This window comes from Mus caroli, unplaced genomic scaffold, assembly GCF_978045245.1.
Source record: "Mus caroli unplaced genomic scaffold, Mus_caroli_1 scaffold_9, whole genome shotgun sequence".
In the NCBI taxonomy this organism is placed as follows: domain Eukaryota; kingdom Metazoa; phylum Chordata; class Mammalia; order Rodentia; family Muridae; genus Mus; species Mus caroli.
This window is the reverse complement of record NW_028227264.1, coordinates 112,571,155-112,585,454: the sequence shown is the minus strand read 5'-3', so window position 1 is coordinate 112,585,454 and position 14,300 is coordinate 112,571,155.

Sequence of the window (14,300 nt, the reverse complement as noted above, 5' to 3'; positions counted from 1 at the left end):
TTAAAGGGGTAAGTGAGGTGTGGACAAAATTCCTGGAAGTATAAGTCTGCATTATTAATCTTTTCCCCTCTCCCCCATCTTCTTACTCCATGTACACAGCCTCTGGCCTTTGAAGACTGACAAAGCAAAGTTTTCCTCCCACTCCTACTATTGGCCAAGAAGATAGTTCTCCTTAATGTTCAACTTTACCATCTTCCCACAACCCCAAACTGGGAAGCAAAATATGGCAATAATTTGTTTCCTGCATGATTTTAGGAAACCAACTAATGCTACCTAGTAAGACTGAGGGAGCCTTTATGTTATAACTTCAGAATGCCTGTCAAAATTGAATAAAACCTTCCACAAAATGGGAGAACACTGTTCTAAGAAATGCTTCATTATTGCTGCATTGTATCCCCTCACACAATACTGCTGTGACAAAAAGACCTGCTATGTGATTAATGGCAAAGAAGGGTTTATTTTGGCTCTGGGTTTTGGGAACTCAGATTCCAAGGGAATACAATTCACTGGGGCAGGGCATCTGTGGCAGACCATGGCATCAACTGTCATGCAGTAGGGAGCGAACAGGATGAGAGGCCAAGCTCCTTCTCAGGGATTCACTTCCTCTAATGAAATCTCCAAAGCCTTAGGGCTCCACAAACTTCCAAACTGCTCTGCCAGCTGAGAATCAAGTATTCAAATGCATGAACATATGGTGAACACTTCACTTTCAAACCACAACGACGACTGTTTTACCTTTTATGTTTCAATTGAATGACATATAACAAGAGCACAAGATTATATCTAAAACTACACCTTTAATATAATTAAATTAATATATGTGAAAGAAGAAGGCTAAATTGACCCAAATGATTCTTTCTTTTCAGTGACTAAGAGAATGCCATGTTGTCTGATCATGGTATACTGAACAAAGGAAAACAGTGACATAGTATCATTAATATTACAATAAATTTGATCAGTCATGCTCGCTTGCTCTCTCTCTCTCTCTCTTTCTCTCTCTCTCTCTCTCACACACACACACACACAATATGTACATATAAATATATGCACACAAACACACACACACACACACACATATATATATATATATATACACATGTATATATATATATACACACGCACGCACACACACACACACACACACACACACACACACAATATGTACATATAAATATATGCACACAAACACACACACACACACATATATATATATGTGTGTGTGTGTGTGTGTGTGCGCGTGCGTGTGTGTATTCTTTTCAGAAAGAGTTTTGCTATGCTTTTTCCCAGGTTTCTTCATCCTTTATAATTAAGCAACCATGCCTAAGGAGCTGAGACTATGGTACAAACCACCATTCCTTTCTATTTCTTTCTTGTTTTCAAGACTTGGATGTTACTGAGTTTTAGAAGAAATGACATCCTATTTACAACTAAATATAAATCTATCAATGGGACTGTAATGCTAAAGTTAAATAACACTGAATGTATGACTTAATGACACGAAGAAAATATTCATATGGTGTTTTTTTTACTTGCATAATTGCATAATTTATTTACTGAATATTTGTCACCTCACCTTGTGCCCTTCCACTGAAAACTTAATTTTCCAACCAACCACCCTCATTGTCTCCTATTTTCTTTTGTGTATGGCCCACTGAGTTGAATTTGCCTCTTACCTGAGCATGCTTGGGAGCTTCTGTTCTGAAGCAAGAGCATCTTATCCATGGATACACCACTGAAGAAAATGACAGCTCCTACTCCAACAACAGTAACCCATTGCCCCTCAGACAGACTACAGGTGTGACGAATCCCCTCTACTATCAGGGAAGAAATGTGACTAGGTTCAATCTTGTTCAGATCTTGTGTAGATAACCAACCTGCGGGGGATTAGTCAACGCAGCAGGCACGTCATCACCAGAAGACATATTTAGCTCAAGATTTCTCCATCCTTTGGCTTTTATATATTTTACCACTTCTTCTGTACTGGGGACTGGCCCCAGTCAGCCTCCCTCAATCCGCGGAAGAAATCGGGGTTCCGAACATGTGGGCAAGGAGTTGGCAAGAAGCGGGTAACAGACAGACACAAACACAAGGGAATGTGGTATCTGAATGTAATTTTTCTCAAAACGAGCACAAGTCTAATAAGTGACTTTTACACAAAACAGAAGAATGTGTACAAAAATCTAATAGGAACCAACTGGGATAAAATCAGTGTTAACAATTGGGATCAAAAGCAGCCCCACCTTAGGTCAGCTTAATCTTAGAAGTCAGAGGCAAGGGCTTCATGCCCTTGTCGGAGTTCCAATTCTAGACTATTGTATAGTCCACCTTCCCCCTAGGCCATGGTAAATTCCTGTGTATGGATGTAACTCAGCTATCTATAGTTCTAAGTATTTACTCTAGTTCCTTCTTAGACCACAACCTTCCTTCTTCCTAGATAATGGTAAATTCTTGCATATGGGAGTAGCTTACCCTGAGATTTATAACTCTATGTAGTAGACAGTAATGCCTGATTTCTTTTACTATCTCTCTTACAATACTAGAGGCAATTCTGAATGTCACTGAATAGGCAACATTCTTACTGAATGGTCAGCTCAAGGACTGCTGCCTAGGACTGCTGAGGAATCTAACTTAGCTATATGTCAAAATCAATCCTTAGAGGCACTTATAATAAAGCAATATTAAGGGAAAGCACACAGATCTGTTTACCAACTAAAGCAAAGACAGATTTGGAGCATTCATTATTACAGGATGCCATGGTTCCAGGAGACTACGTTTCCATGAACTTTTTGCCTCAGGACCGCGTCCAGGCTTTTTGAACTGTCATGCGGGAGTGGATGTAGCACTTCTGCCCTTTTCCCTGAGTTGTGGAGGGAAGTCATACAGCTGTTCCATTTAAGCCTAGTAGCACCCCATGATCATTTATTCTTGGAGGGTTTTCCAAATTGCAAATTACAATAGTAGCCCACTGTAGTGTAAAGCTTCTCTCAGCAAGGATAGGTAAAGCACTAGTTCTTGGGTATCAATGTGGGTATTCAGAAGGTGGTTGTGATGTAACCATTTAGGAAACAGTAGTAGTAGGTTCACCTGCTATGCCCTATTAACACCCTTAGTCCCAGCAGCCAGGGGATCTTGGCTCTGAGTAAGCCTTAATCACCTCTCCTTTTTAACATTCTTCTCTAGCTTTTAAGCGAATCTACTGATAAGTGGAAAAACTTCTCTTTGTATTATTGTATTAAGACTAATTGCATCTCAGCTTATAGCAATTGAGATACTTGTTGCAAGCAATAGAAATCAATCTTAGTGGCACACACCTTTAATCCCAGCACTTGGGAGGCAGAGGCAGGCAGATTTCTGAGTATGAGGCCAGCCTGGTCTACAGAGTGAGTTCCAGGACAGCCAGGGCTGCACCGAGAAACCATGTCTTGAAAAAACAAAAAAGAAAGAAAGAAAGAAAGAAAGAGAGGAGAGGAGAGGAGAGGAGAGGAGAGGAGAGGAGAGGAGAGGAGAGGAGAGGAGAGGAGAGGAGAGGAGAGGAGAGGAGAGGAGAGGAGAGGAGAGGAGAGGAGAGGAGAGGAGAGGAGAGGAGAGGAGAGGAGAGGAAGAGAAGAAGATCAACCTTACCTGGCCTATCTGCAAGGAAGTTAAAAGGAAGATTATATGTTTGGCTTATCCAGTCAAAGAACGGCTGAAAAACTATGTGGAAAAACATCGAGCACCCAGGCTTTCAGATGGCTAGAAGTGAATGTCTGCCTTATGTGCACTTACAGTGTCTTGCTCTATTGTTGTTGCATCTTAATTTTCTGAGCAAGGACAGGGAATATTCCGTCAGCCTTTCCTGTGAAACACACACAGGGAGAAAACATCCACGTGAGGAAAATTGGGTGTTATTTGAGAAATGAAGCCATGATTTCCAGGGGAAGAGAAAAAAAAAAAAAAACAGCAAATATCCATTACAGAGAATTACTTTCATGTTTATATAGCCATTACTTGGGCTTTTTCTGAGTTCACAAGCCTGGAGTAGTGAATCTTATATGCTTTTCTTTATTGAGTGAATATTCACTGAAAGCCCAGAGAAAGGAAAATTAGCAAATTCAAACACAGTGACCATTCTTCAATGACCCCAATACCTCAACGCATCATTTGCATTGAAAGTTACAGCAGTATATTACTACATTAACTTAACTTGATGAGTGGAGGCTGAATTGATGAGTTAAAAACAAATACCACGTGGGAGGCTATAGGGGACTTTCAGAATAGCATTTGAAATGTAAATGAAGAAAATATCTAATAAAAAATTGAAAACAAATCAAAAAGCCCACAGAGTGGCATTTCTGTGCTGTGTAGAGTAAGGGACCTTCTGATAATGGTAGAAGTTCTCTGAATAAGAGATAGAAGGCAGAAAAGAAAGCATTCTTCAGTTAGATTCCTTTCTTGCATTGATAATATTGACATGGGAGGCTAAGGAGGTAATATGGCTTATTTCACAAAATTTCTTCCATTCCATGCTCATGTGAAAGTACAGTACTATTTTGATTAATATCCAATAGAATAAGATAGACTAGGATAATAGGGATTTGGAAAATAAACCATATATATATATATATATATATATATATATATATATACACATATATATTTTATAACTGTAATCAAACATGCCTTAGAGATTGATAGTGATAATTTAACCCCCACATTCATTAAAGCTGTAGCTGACGTTGAGTAAACTTCAATAATATAGGAGAATTTTAATGAATTTCTTAGATACTGTCTACCCTTCTCTTAGTTATTTCTTATCAATTCAGATAATTCTTCCTTATATCTCTTTCTATTCCCCTCACTTGAGCATTTCTCCCTGCTTCAAATATATCATATAATTTCTCCAATAACACAGATTTCATGGCTAAGAGTACAAGGAATGTTTCTCCAATTTCCACTGAGAGCTATTGCTCCATCAGTACCTGGCAGCTTTTGCTGTTTGTAAATTCTCTTGAACCTCGCTCTGTTGTTGCAGTCACAAATGTTTTAGTGTGATGAAATATACCAGCACCCAGAGAGTTTATTTCTGGGAAGTTTTGTCACTGCTACAACCTACTTGGACATCATGCCTTCTCCACTAAAGTGACACGAGATCCTAAGGGAAATAACCTGGTTTTTCTAGCAAAAAGTGACCAGAAACTCTAGGCAGGAAATAGTGAGCCAGGGAGGGGGTTGGTGAGGTAAGGAGGGGGTGTAAATATAAGGGAGACTCAGAATAAAATACACTATTGATCAAATTTTAAAGTGCCAACAGACATCAATATAAAATAATCTATGTCTGGAGCACAGAGCAGGCACAGTCTGCAGGAGAGGTTGATGGGAGGCAGGGGGATTTCCTTGTTTCTAGGAAAGTGGACCCCGCCATGAGAACAGTGACAAGACCAGTAGGTCTCACTGTTTTCATTTTTCTCTGCATTGATGGGATTTCTCATGGGAAAGGCCAGATTAGGAAAAATAATCACAGAATTAGAAGCTCAGGGAATGTGAACACATCCTATGTGTCCAGAGGGGAAATCTGTAATTTAGCTAACCCACAGGAATCTGTCATTTCAGGGTAGGGAATTAAACTGCAACAAAGGAACCACTTTTATGGAAATCGTCATCCATAACATGAGTATAGTAGTGGACATTCAAGAAAATCAGAAGGAAATTGAGAAGGGAACCAGGTCCAGTTCTGCACATGAACATGCACAAATGCAAACTCTTCCCATCATTCTCAGGACAAAACAGGAATTGAAAATAAATTGTAAAGTAACTTGTAAATGTCAAGAAACAGGATGGGTCTGTGCAACAATTCTTTTTGAACAAAGTATAGAAGCTCAGACAATACAGGTAAAATATGAAACTGAAGTAAAATGTGCGACACCTAACCACAGACATTTGGTCTAGCATCAAGCCTGCATGTAACAGAGGCAAATATTTGAAATGAAAATACAGACAAAATGTTGTTTTCTAACATGTAAAAAGATATTTCAAATCAATGAGGAAAATGGAGTGACTATGAGAAAAGTGCACTAATAGAAAGTGCAGAGCAAAATAAATATATCTTAAATGTGTGTAAATGGCTTCATATTTCCTTATAAAAAACCAGATGCACAATGAAAGTGCACTGATGAAGGGATAATTAGAGGCCAGGACTTAAAAGCTGAAATGTGTCTATGAAATCCACAGTCGAGAGCCGCTGAGGCAGCACCCTTTTGGGGCCACAGACATCCAGCACCCTCCCAGCCTGAGGACAGAGGTCTGCCCTGCAGGGAGCGCCATCTTGGCTCCGGGACTCCGCTGAACTTAGTCTGCACAGGTGAGAGTGAGGACCACAGAGGCAGACAGCTTCTGGGACAGGCGGGAGCCACAGAGCCGCTGAGGCAGCACCCTTTTGGGGCCACAGACATCCGGCACCCTCCCAGCTGGAAGACAGTGGTCTGCCCTGCACAGGAGCCCTCTGCCTCAGGAGCAGGGAGCACATCTTGGATCCAGGACTCCACCGAACTTAGGAACTTAGTCTGCACAGCTGAGAGTGTGCACCACAGAAGCTGACAGCTTCTGTGACCTGCCAAAGCAACACAGCATCTGGGAAAGGTCCTGTTTTCGGCCTTCTTCTTCGGCCAGGAGGAGGTCCAAACGCCAGATATCTGTACACCTTCCCTTTAAGAGGAAAGCTTGTCAGCAGGGAGTGCTCTAATCACTGAAACTCAGAGGAGAGAGCCTGTCTCCCAGGTCTGCTGACAGACGATACTCAGAATCACCAGAAGAACAACCTCTGAACAGAGACAACTATAACAACTCCAGAGATTACCAGATGGCGAGAGGTAAACGTAAGAATCTTACTAACAGAAACCAAGACCACTCACCATCATCAGGACCCAGCACTCCCACTTCGCCCAGTCCAGGGCACCCCACCACACCTGAAAAGCTAGACCTTTTAAAAGCATATCTCATGAGGATGGTAGAGGACATCAAGAAGGACTTTAAAGAACTACAGGAGAACATGGCTAAAGAGTTACAAGTCCTTAAAGAAAAACAGGAAAACACAACCAAACTGGTAGAAGTCCTTAAAGAGAAACAGGAAAACACATCCAATCAGATGATGGAAATGAACAAAACCATACTAGACCTAAAAAGGGAAGTAGACACAATAAAGAAAACCCAAAATGAGGCAACACTGGAGATAGAAACCCTAGGAAGGAAATCTGGAACCATAGATGCGAGCATCATCAACAGAATACAAGAGATGGAAGAGAGAATCTCAGGTGCAGAAGATTCCATAGAGAACATCGGCACAACAATCAAGGAAAATGGAAAATACAAAAAGATCCTAACTCAAAACATCCAGGAAATACAGGACACAATGAGAAGACCAAACCTACGGATAATAGGAGTGGATGAGAATGAAGATTTTCAACTCAAAGGACCAGCAAACATCTTCAACAAAATTATAGAAGAAAACTTCCCAAATCTAAAGAAAGAGATGCCCATGAACATACAAGAAGCCTACAGAACTCCAAATAGGCTGGACCAGAAAAGAAATACCTCCCGACACATAATAATCAGAACAACAAATGCACTAAATAAAGATAGAATACTAAAAGCAGTAAGAGAAAAAGGCCAAGTAACATATAAAGGCAAGCCTATCAGAATTACACCAGATTTTTCACCAGAGACTATGAAAGCCAGAAGATCCTGGACAGATGTTATACAGACACTAAAAGAACACAAATTCCAGCCCAGGCTACTATACCCAGCCAAACTCTCAATTAACATAGATGGAGAAACCAAAGTATTCCACGACAAAACCAAATTCACACATTATCTCTCCACAAATCCAGCCCTTCAAAGGATAATAACAGAAAAAAACCAATACAAGGACGGGAATCACGCCCTAGAAACAACAAGAAGGTAATCCCTCAACAAACCTAAAAGAAGACAGCCACAAGAACAGAATGCCAACTTTAACAACAAAAATAACAGGAAACAACAATTACTTTTCCTTAATATCTCTTAATATCAATGGACTCAACTCCCCGATAAAAAGACATAGACTAACAAACTGGCTACACAAACAAGACCCAACATTTTGCTGCTTACAGGAAACTCATCTCAGAGAAAAAGATAGACACTACCTCAGAATGAAAGGCTGGAAAACAATTTTCCAAGCAAATGGTATGAAGAAACAAGCTGGAGTAGCCATTCTAATATCTGATAAGATTGACTTCCAACCCAAAGTCATCAAAAAAGACAGGGAGGGGCACTTCATACTCATCAAAGGTAAAATCCTCCAAGAGGAACTATCAATCCTGAATATCTATGCTCCAAATACAAAGGCAGCCTCATTCATTAAAGAAACTTTAGTAAATCTCAAAGCACACATTGCACCTCATACAATAATAGTGGGAGACTTCAACACACCACTTTCACCAATGGACAGATCATGGAAACAGAAACTAAACAGGGACACAGTGAAACTAACAGAAGTTATGGATCAAATGGATCTGGCAGATATCTACAGAACATTTTACCCTAAAACAAAAGGATATACCTTCTTCTCAGCACCTCATGGTACCTTCTCCAAAATTGACCATGTAATTGGTCACAAAACAGGCCTCAACAGATACAAAAATATTGAAATTGTCTCATGCATCCTATCAGATCACCATGGACTAAGGCTGATCTTCAATAACAAAATAAATAATAGAAAGCCAACATTCACGTGGAAACTGAGCAACACTCTTCTCAATGATACCTTGGTCAAGGAAGGAATAAAGAAAGAAATTAAGGACTTTTTAGAGTTCAATGAAAATGAAGCCACAACATACCCAAACTTATGGGACGCAATGAAAGCATTTCTAAGAGGAAAACCCATAGCTCTGAGTGCCTCCAAAAAGAAACTAGAAAGGGCACACATTAGCAGCTTGACAACACACCTAAAAGCAGTAGAACAAAAGGAAGTAAATTCACCCAAGAGGAGTAGATGGCAGGAAATAATCAAACTCAGGGGCGAAATCAATCAAGTGGAAACAAGAAGAACTATTCAAAGAATCAACCAATCAAGGAGCTGGTTCTTTGAGAAAATCAACAAGATAGATAAACCCTTAGCCAGACTCACTAGAGGGCACAGGGAAAGCATTCTAATTAACAAAATCAGAAATGAAAAAGGAGACATAACAACAGATCCTGAAGACATCCAAAACACCATCAGATCCTTCTACAAAAGGCTATACTCAAAAAAACTGGAGAACCTGGATGAAATGGAGAAGTTCCTAGACAGATACAAGGTACCAAAGTTGAATCAAGATCAGATTAATGATCTAAACAGCCCTATATCCCCCAAAGAAATAGAAGCAGTCATTAATAGTCTCCCAACCAAAAAAAGCCCAGGACCAGATGGGTTTAGTGCAGAGTTCTATCAGATCTTCAAAGAAGATCTAATCCCAGTTCTTCACAAACTATTCCACAAAATAGAAACAGAAGTTACTCTATCCAACTCATTCTATGAAGCCACAATTACTCTGATACCTAAACCACAAAAAGACCCAACAAAGATAGAAAACTTCAGACCAATATCCCTTATGAATATTGATGCAAAAATCCTCAATAAAGTTCTTGCTAACCGAATCCAAGAACACATCAAAACAATCATCCATCCTGACCAAGTAGGTTTCATCCCAGGGATGCAGGGATGGTTCAATATACGGAAATCCATCAATGTAATCCAGTATATAAACAAACTCAAAGACAAAAACCACATGGTCATCTCGTTAGATGTGGAAAAAGCATTTGACAACATCCAACACCCATTCATGATAAAAGTCTTGGAAAGATCAGGAATTCAAGGCCCATATCTAAACATGATAAAAGCAATCTACAGCAAACCAGTAGCCAACATCAAAGTAAATGGTGAGAAGCTTGAAGCAATCCCTCTAAAATCAGGGACTAGACAAGGCTGTCCACTTTCTCTATACCTATTCAATATAGTACTTGAAGTCCTAGCCAGAGCAATTCGACAACAAAAGTAGATCAAAGGGATACCAATTGGAAAAGATGAAGTCAAAATATCACTTTTTGCAGATGATATGATAGTATATATAAGTGACCCTAAAAATTCCACCAGAGAACTCCTAAACCTGATAAACAGCTTCGGTGAAGTAGCTGGTTATAAAATTAACTCAAACAAATCAATGGCCTTTCTCTACACAAAGAATAAACAGGCTGAGAAAGAAATTAGGGAAACAACACGCTTCTCAATAGTCACAAATAATATAAAATATCTTGGCGTGACTCTAACTAAGGAAGTGAAAGATCTGTATAATAAAAACTTCAGGTGTCTGAAGAAAGAAATTCTAGAAGATCTCAGAAGATGGAAAGATCTCCCATGCTCATGGATTGGCAGGATCAACATTGTAAAAATGGCTATCTTGCCAAAAGCAATCTACAGATTCAATGCAATCCCCATCAAAATTCCAACTCAATTCTTCAAAGAATTAGAAAGTGCAATCTGCAAATTCATCTGGAATAACAAAAAACCTAGGATAGCAAAAACTCTTCTCAAGGATAAAAGAACCTCCGGTGGAATCACCATGCCGGACCTAAAGCTTTACTACAGAGCAATTGTGATAAAAACTGCATGGTACTGGTATAGTGACAGACAAATAGACCAATGGAATAGAATTGAAGACCCAGAAATGAACCCACACACCTAAGGTCACTTGATCTTCGACAAGGGAGCTAAAACCATCCAGTGGAAGAAAGACAGCATTTTCAACAAATGGTGCTGGCACAACTGGTTGTTATCATGTAGAAGAATGCGAATCGATCCATTCCTATCTCCTTGTACTAAGGTCAAGTCTAAGTGGATCAAGGAACTTCACATAAAACCAGAGACACTGAAACTTATAGAGGAGAAAGTGGGGAAAAGCCTTGAAGATATGGGCACAGGGGAAAAATTCCTGAAGAGAACAGTAATGGCTTGTGCTGTAAGATCGAGAATTGACAAGTGGGACCTCATGAAACTGCAAAGCTTCTGCAAGGCAAAAGACACCATCAATAAGACAAAAAAACCACCAACAGATTGGGAAAGGATCTTTACCTATCCTAAATCAGATAAGGGTCTAATATCCAATATATATAAGGAACTCAAGAAGGTGGACTCCAGAAAGTCAAATAACCCCATTAAAAAATGGGGCTCAGAACTGAACAAAGAATTCTCACCTGAAGAATACCAAATGGCAGAGAAGCACCTGAAAAAATGTTCAACATCCTTAATCATCAGGGAAATGCAAATCAAAACAACCCTGAGATTCCACCTCACACCAGTCAGAATGGCTAAGATCAAAAATTCAGGTGACAGCAGATGCTGGCGAGGATGTGGAGAAAGAGGAACACTCCTCCATTGTTGGTGGGATTGCAAGCTTGTACAACCACTCTGGAAATCAGTTGGCGGTTCCTCAGAAAATTGGACATAGTCTACCGGAGGATCCAGCAATACCTCTCCTGGGCATATATCCAGAAGATGTCCCAACCGGTAAGAAGGACACATGCTCCACTATGTTCATAGCAGCCCTATTTATAATAGCCAGAAGCTGGAAAGAACCCAGATGTCCCTCAACAGAGGAATGGATACAGAAATTATGGTACATTTACACAATGAAGTACTACTCAGCTATTAAAAAGAATGAATTTATGAAATTCCTAGCCAAATGGATGGACCTGGTGGGCATCATCTTGAGTGAGGTAACACAATCACAAAGGAACTCACACAATATGTATCCACTGATAAGTGGATATTAGCCCAAAACTTAGGATACCCAAGATATAAGATACAATTTGCTAAACGCATGAAACTCAAGAAGAATGAAGACCAAAATGTGGACACTGTGCCCCTTCTTAGAATTGGGAACAAAACACCCATGGAAGGAGTTACAGAGACAAAGTTTTGAGCTGTGATGAAAGGATGGACCATCTAGAGACTGCCGTATCCAGGGATCCATCCCATAATCAGCTTCTAAACGCGGACACCATTGCATACACTAGCAAGATTTTGCTGAAAGGACCCAAAGATAGCTGTCTCTTGTGAGACTATGCAGGGGCCTAGCAAACACAAGAGTGGATGCTCACAGTCAGCTATTGGATGTATCACAGGGCTCCCAATGGAGAAGCTAGGGAAAGTACCCAAGGATCTAAAGGGATCTGCAACCCTATAGTTGGAACAACATGATGAACTAACCAGTACCCCGGAGCTCTTGTCTCTAGCTGCATATGTTATCGAAAGATGGCCTAGTCGGCCATCAATGGAAAGAGAGGCCCATTGGACTTGCAAACTTTATATGCCCCAATATAGGGGAATGCCAGGGCCAAAAAATGGGAATGGGTGGGTAGGGAAGTGGGGGGCGCTATGGGGGACTTTTGGGATAGCATTGGAAATGTAATTGAGGAAAATATGTAATAAAAATATTAAAAATTAAAAAAAATGCTCCCAAATTAGATTAACCAAAATCTTATACCAAAATTAAATATGTGATATTTTCCTCACAGACCATATTGTGAATATGAATACATTTTATACAACATTTCTAATAGTTCTTGAAAAATTTAAAATGCTATTGATAATCACTATATTTTCCATTCTGGCAGTTTTCTTTGTTAAAAATAATATTGGCTTATATTTCCATATTTGACAAAAAATTCAAGAGTAAATCATTATTTTGTCAAAAAAAAAAAAAAAAGAAAAAGAAAAAAAGAAATCCACAGTCAAGGATTGGGGAAGCAGGTATCTCTGTGGTTTACTGTCTAGAGGCTGTTGCCACAATTACTCCACTTTGCCATTGGCATTACACTAAAGGAAAGATAGGTAGTAAACATTGTCCATGCATATAATTATAACCTCATTCTTCCAGGCAAGTATAGTTCAATTAATTCAACACTCAAGATTTATATTTATAGATAGATAGATAGATAGATAGATAGATAGATAGATAGATAGATAGACATATCAATTTATTGATTATCGATGCCAAATGCTGAATATTTGTATCAATTTACAGTCAATGTTGCAATTAATTCAAAATTTAAAATTGATATTTATGTATATCGATGTTAGTTGATGTAATTGAAGTAGTTTATTGCTATGTCTTTTATCTTCTCTCTATTCTGTATTTATCACTTCTGCTGTTTTACTAACTCTGCATAAAATTTTGTCATGTAAATGAGCATAGAATGTAAAGATTTTAGCAAATTCTCAAAGTTGTATAATGATCACAACAATCATTTTACAATATTGTCTTAGTATTTCCTTAGTTTCTGGAAGTTAGCTTGAACTTATTTAGAATCATTCTTCATTATCAGCCAATTCTCCCTGGAAATGATGGTCTATTTGCTGTCTTTATTCCTGAACCTTTTTAATTTTGTAGAAATGAGATCATGTGCGGTGTTTTACCTAGGATTACTTTCATATGCATGACCCTTTTGACATTCCTTCAGGTTGTAATTGAAATATTTTATTCCATTTATTATATAATAATATACTACTGTATGGCTACACACTATTTGCTACCCATTTTCTCACTGACACACACTGGGTCCTTTGTAAATTCTATTAGCATAGAAAATTATTTACTCCATTTTACATCTGCTTGGAATAGAGTCCTAAGTATAGAGTGAATGAGTAGCATGAGAAACTCATATCAAGTATTTAAAATCAAACACAGAACCTCTTTGTTTGCTTATTTTTTTGGATTGCAACAGGGTTTTTAATGCAACCTAGCCTGGCTTTAGACTCTGATACATAGCTGAAGATATGCCTCCTGATCCTCCTGCCTCCTTGGCCCCAGTGTTGGGATTCCATGCATATGACACCATGCCCGGCTGACAAAGTACTTTATAGAATATGGCTATTACTAGACACAATACCAACATTGTATGAGTATTCTACTGTCTTTTGTTTGAAAACTGTGTGGGGTACAAAAATCTAATGTGCAATGATAAATGTGATGTAAATATTAAAAAGAAAGAGAGCAAAATGTTCATAAAATTGTGTGAGAATAATGTATGAAAATTCCCAAATTCTAAGACAAATTACTCAGAAAATGTGACAGATACAATATATTCTGTGATAAATTTAAACATGAATTATTTAAAACCAAAGACAGAGAACATGAAGCCATCAAGAAAAAGAATGATATGTAGATGACTTATCAGAAGTAATGAAGGCCATATGGCATGGGATAATAAAGTCAGAAACTCTAGAGAGAAAATGATTTGTGAACTAAAAG